This window comes from Dipodomys merriami, unplaced genomic scaffold (genome assembly GCF_024711535.1).
Source record: "Dipodomys merriami isolate MVZ:Mamm:240054 unplaced genomic scaffold, mDipMer1.0.p SCAF_3, whole genome shotgun sequence".
Classification (NCBI taxonomy): domain Eukaryota; kingdom Metazoa; phylum Chordata; class Mammalia; order Rodentia; family Heteromyidae; genus Dipodomys; species Dipodomys merriami.
In genome coordinates, this window is record NW_027204492.1 from 83,917,134 (window position 1) to 83,923,074 (window position 5,941).

Below are 5,941 nucleotides of genomic sequence, written 5' to 3' on the forward strand. Positions count from 1 at the left end.
ACCTCCAATTCTGGCTATTTTCTGGCTAAATGGAAATAAGAGTCGCTCAGATTTGCTGCATCAGCTGGTTTTAAACCATGATCCTAAGATCTCTGAGTAGGCAAGATTACAGGCAACAAAGGAACAGGTTTTACCATGATATTCCCACATATACATGCTGACATACACTTCCCCTATATGCCCAACAGTGGCAAAACAGGACCATATGGTAGTTACCTGTGTAGGATTTTTTTTTAAGGGAGGGGAGGAATCTCTGTACTGATTCTATAGTGACTTCTTTTATGAGAATTTCCTATCCTGGTCAGCTTTTTTTTCCCTGGCTACCAGTCTGGCTGGTAAAATATTAAAATATTATTATAATTATTATATAACATTATTATATTATGTTATATGTGTCATATATGTTATATTACATATTATATATATTATTATACTAATATTATATACAACATAGTTATTATTATTATTTTAGCCAGACACTGGTGACCTACACACGTAATCCTAGCTACTCATGAGGCTGAGATCTGAGGATCATGTTTTTTAGCCAGCCAGGGCAGGAAAGTCTGTGAAACTATTATTTCTGATTAACTACCAAAAAGCTGGAAGTGGAGCTGTGGCTCAAGTGGCAGAGTGCTAGCCTTGAGCAATAAAGCTCAAGGACAGCACCCAGGAACTGAGTTTAAGCTCAGGGAATGTGCCAAGGCCCTCAGTTCAAGCCCTAGCACACACACACACACACACACACACACACACACACACACACACACACACACACACACACACACACACACAAGCTGGGTAAGGTGGCTCAAGCCTCTATTCCTAGATACTCAGGAGGCTGAGATCTGAGGAATACAGTTCAGAGACACCCCATGCAGGAAAGTACGTGAGACTTATCTCCAATTAACCATGAAACAAACAAACAAACAGGAAAATCAACCAAAAACAACAACGAAAGAAAGCCAGAAATAGAGCTATGGTTCTAGTGGTATAGTGCTAGTCTTGAGTAACAAAAAACTCAGGAACAACGCACAGGCCCTGAATTCAAGCTCTAAGACTGGCACAATTTTTTTTATTATATTTTAAGTATCAATGATGTTGCTACTTGCATTTGTTGAAGGCTGAGGATGTCTAATATCTCTTCATGTATTTATTAAACAATTTATATATTTTTAAAACTGTTAAATTTCCTTTGTTCATCTCTTGATTTGATTACTTCTTTTGATGCTCATTAGTTTGTTTTTTTTAAGCTCTTTATATATTCTAGATATTAATCCCTTCCTTGCCTGATGAATAATTGACAAGAGTTTCCTCCTATTAGACAGGCTATCTGTTCACTATGATAATTTGTTTGCTGTAATCCAAAGAAACGATTTCCTCTGATGCAACCCTGGTAGTCAACCCTTGATCTTATTTCCCCAGTAGTATGAGTCTTACTACAAAAAAAAAAAAAAAACACTTTGGTTTTTTGAGGTTATTGTGCATGGGACTGTTTTCTTCAATTCTTTTTCAACTTTTTTACTACTAGTATATAGGAATGTATTTTTTCATATTGATTTTGCATCTTGCACCAAAAGGGTTTCTGAGATCTAAGAATATTCTGGTGAAATATTTAGGGACTTAAAAATAGTATCATCTCATCTTCAATTTTGACTTCCTCTTCCGGTTTGTATCACTTTTATTTCTTTATTTTGACTTATTGCTATGGCTAATAATTCAAGTATTATATTGAATGAGTAGAGATAATGGACACCCTTGTCTCATTCCTGAATTTAGAGAAAATGTTTTCTGTGTGTCCCCACTTAATACAATGTTAACTATATGTTTCACATATATGTCCTATATTTTATTGAGGTAAGTTCCTTCTACTACTAGTTTCTTCAGGATCTTTGTCATGAAGGATGTTAAATTTTTCAAACACTTTTTGTCCATCTATTGACATACTCATGTAAATGTTTTAGTCCCTAATATTCTATTTTACATTTATTTATTTGAATGATTCTTTCATCCTAAGATTGAACCTAAGTTGATCATGATGTATAATGTTTTAATGTGCTGTTGCTTTCAGATTACAAATATTTCATTGACTTTTTGTATCTTTTTCTGTAATTTTATTTATTGTTGTTGAGGTGTCTTCAATTTTTTTTGGTGTCAAGGTAATACTAACTTCATAGAATGAATTTGGAAATATTCCTTTCTTTTTTCCTTTAAGGAGTAGTTTAAGGAACATTGCTGTAGTTTCTTCTTTGAAGGTCTCAGAATTCAACAGGGAATTTGTTGGGCTTTGCTTTGTTGGATTATTAGTTGTTGATGCTACAATCTCATCAGTCAGTACATATCTGTATATTTGTATTTTCTTTGTTCAGTTTCAATAAATCATCTGTATCATGAACGTTATCTTTTTTTTTTTTTCTAAATTTTCCAGTCTATTGGAATATAAGGTTTGGAAATGTCCCTTAGGATCCTATGAATTTCATTGGTATTTATTGTGATATCTTTTTTCATCTCAATTCGGGTCTGTTATTTCTTTCTTTTGGCTCAGTTGCCTAAGGATCTGTCAATCTTGTTTATATTTTGAAAGAACCAACTCCTTCATCATTATTTCAATAATTCCTTTAGTCGTTTTATCTCTTATTGATTTCTGCCCTAATGTTTGTTGTCTCTTTCTATCTACTACAAGTTTGGCTTGCTCAATTCTCTTTCTAGGAGCTTGAAGTATACTATTAGGTTATATATTTGAGGTTTGTTTGATTTTTTAAATCTTATCACAGTTTATTCTTTTAAATATGAGATTGACTAGCAAAACCAAATTAACATATTTTTACTTTTTAACCTCTTTTCTCTGGAAATGTGTTTCTTCTTAGAAGAAAACGTTATGAAAGATTTGAACATTATTTGTAATCTGTAATTACAAATAATGTTCAAATCTTTTGTAACATTCTGAATGAATCGTATACAGAAGAATATTGTATAAAACAATGTATATAGCTGTCTATAAAGCTAAGAGTGATTTGAGATTATAGATTTTATGTATAGATCTAAACCCTTTCCATTCTCAGTCTAAATGTAATAAGGAAAATATTTTTGGAGTTTAAAAACAAATTAAATATCCAGAAAATGTATGTTAAGTCTGTAACACTGCACATTTCATCAGACTTGAGTAAATCAAATGCCACTTAAAGGAACAGACAAAAATATCTTGGTGGGCTGGGCACTGTTGGCTACTCAGGAAGCTGAGATCTAAGGATCATGGTTCTAAGTCAGCCTAGGCAGGAAAGTCTTTGAGACTCTTATCTCCAATTAGCCACTAAAAAGCTGGAAGTGGAGTTGTGGCTCAAATAGTAGAGCCCTAGCCTTGAGTAAAGAGGTCAAGGACAGCACCCAGGTCCTGAGTTCAGTCCTTAGGACTGGCACCAAAACAAAACAAAGACAAAAACAAAAACAGCTTTGAGTGCTTAACCAGTTTCAATAATGAAATCTTACTTGCACATCCATGTTTATAGTTGCAATATTAACAACAGCCAGGTTATGGGACAGCCAAGATGCCCTACAGTAGATGAGGGATCCAAAAAAATGTGGTACCTATACACAATGGAATTTTAGATAGCCATTAGAAAATAATATTATGCCTTTTGTAGGGAAATGGATGGAGAAATCATGTTAAGTGAGGTAAGTCAAGCTCAGAGAGACAAGAGGCACATGTTTTCTCTTATATGTGGAAGACAGATCTAAAATACATTGGGCATGATAAATTATACAAGACTCTCAGATTTCATACACAGTGAGACCAAAAGAGGATACTTTTAGGAGGCACAATACCTATGTGCATCTGATCATATAAAATAATATTTATTGGAATAAATTCCAGGAAATGGATACACGAGATTTTTTTTCTTTTTGTCTCGTTTGTTCATTTATCTGTCTTTAGTAGGGTAAGTAAGGAGGACATAGAAATGGAAGCACAAAGGGTGAACAAATGCAGCAGTGGTAATCAGTAGATACTATGTTGAAAATAAACTATACAATTTGTGGGTGAGGACCAGTGAAAAAACTGGGAAAGAGGAAAAGAAGGAGGGACATTGTCCAAAAATTTCAGAAATGTACTCATTGGGGCTGGGAAGGTGGTTCAGTGGTAGAGCTCTTGCCTTGCATGCCTGAGGCCCTGGTTTCAATTCCTCAGCACCACATAAGTAAAAAGAAAAAGCCGGAAGTGGCACTGTGGCTCAAGTGGTAGAGCACTAGCCTTGAGCTGAAGAGCTGAGGGACAGCACTCAGGCCCAGAGTTCAGGCCCCACAACCGGCACCCCCCCCCCCCAAAAAAAGAAATGTACCCATTACCTGACTTATGAGACAGTAACTCCTCTGTATATCACCTTTATAAAAATAATAAAAAATAAAATAAAAAAAAAGAAACCTTAGAACAGGAAGCAGAGAGAACCTCCAACCAATTTGGGAGCTATTCAGGAAAACAAATATTTATTAAGCAAAAAGACAACATTAAAAACTGAAGCCCTTACATTTAGAGAGAATGCAATTCAACTCTGATACCTATTTAGTTTTATACAAGAAAATCAATATTTTAGTATAAAGGGACTCTAATTCTACTGCTTGCATTCTCTTTTCCACAGTAATATTCCTGCCTAGTTCTCTCTTTATGATGGTAACTATTCACACTACAGAGTGTATCACTGCTGCACCAGAGGTAGTTCGATGAGACTGGCTTATGCAAGATAAAATTTCTAGATCCCATGACCTATGACTGCCTTGCAGGTTTGCACAGAATGCCACCATTTTAACTCGGCTAGGGAATTCCAGCTATCCAGAGAAAAGAGTATGTAAGCAACTGTTTCATCACATTGGTCATAAGTAATTTTGTTACCAAGCATCAATTGATCTAAATATTGACTACTTACAGAAAAACACCAGATTTATTCACAACCATAAATGAAACAAGTTGGACACACATTTGGCATCATAAAAAAGCTATGTTTACAGTCATGAAAGTTGTAATACCAGTCATACCACTCAAGTGTGTTAAATACAGAATTCACACTCATTTCTAGTTCTCTGTCAGGAAGCAGAGGAACGCACAAGACTTTAAATATTCTGTGCTCACAAGTAAAGATCAAAAATCACAACAAGTCAAAGAAAGAATGGACAAATGGGACCGCATGAAACTGAAGAGTTTCTGCACGGCAAAGGACATAGCTAACAAGATAAATGGAAAGTCCACAGAATGGGAGATTTTTTTTTTGCCACCTGTGCATCAGAAAAAAGCCTGATATCTAAAATATACTTAGACCTCAAAAAATTAAACTGTAAAAACAAACCCTCAAAGAAACAACAATCCAATTAACAAATGGGTTAAAGACTTAAAGAAAGACTTCTCGGAAGAAGAAGGAAGGATGGCCAGTGGGCACATCCTGGCAAGAAAAGAAATAAAAATAAAAACAACATTGACATTCCAACTCATCCCAGTTAGAATGGCCATTATCAAGAAAATTAACAAGTGCTTGCTTCGGAGGTACATATACTAAAATTGGAACAATACAGAGAAGATTCCCATGGGCCCCTGCTCAAGGATGACACGCAAATTCATGAAGCATTCCATATTTTTTGAAACTGGAGACCTTCTGCATGGCAAAGGACATAGCCAGCAAGATCAATAGAAAGCCCACAGACTGAAAGAAGATCTTCACTAGCCATACAACGGACAAGGGTCTCATATCTAAAATATACCTGGAACTCAAAAAATTAAATCCCTCAACTACAAATCTTCAGAGAAACAACCAACCTATTAATAAGTGGGCTAAAGACTTAAAGAGAAACTTCTCTGAAGAGGAAAGAAAGATGGCCAATAGACACATGAAGAAATGCTCAACCTCCCTAGACATAAAAGAAATGCAAATCAAAACAACATTGAGAACCTCCTCACCCCAGT

General features: G+C 35.2%; 1 non-coding gene across 1 annotated transcript; it reads left to right on the forward strand.

Moving 5' to 3' along the window:
- Window positions 1-5,509: 5,509 nt before the first annotated feature.
- On the forward strand, window positions 5,510-5,617 carry LOC138840509 (U6 spliceosomal RNA). Its single transcript, XR_011376087.1, has one exon. It is a non-coding gene; the product is annotated as a U6 spliceosomal RNA (small nuclear RNA).
- Window positions 5,618-5,941: the final 324 nt, after the last annotated feature.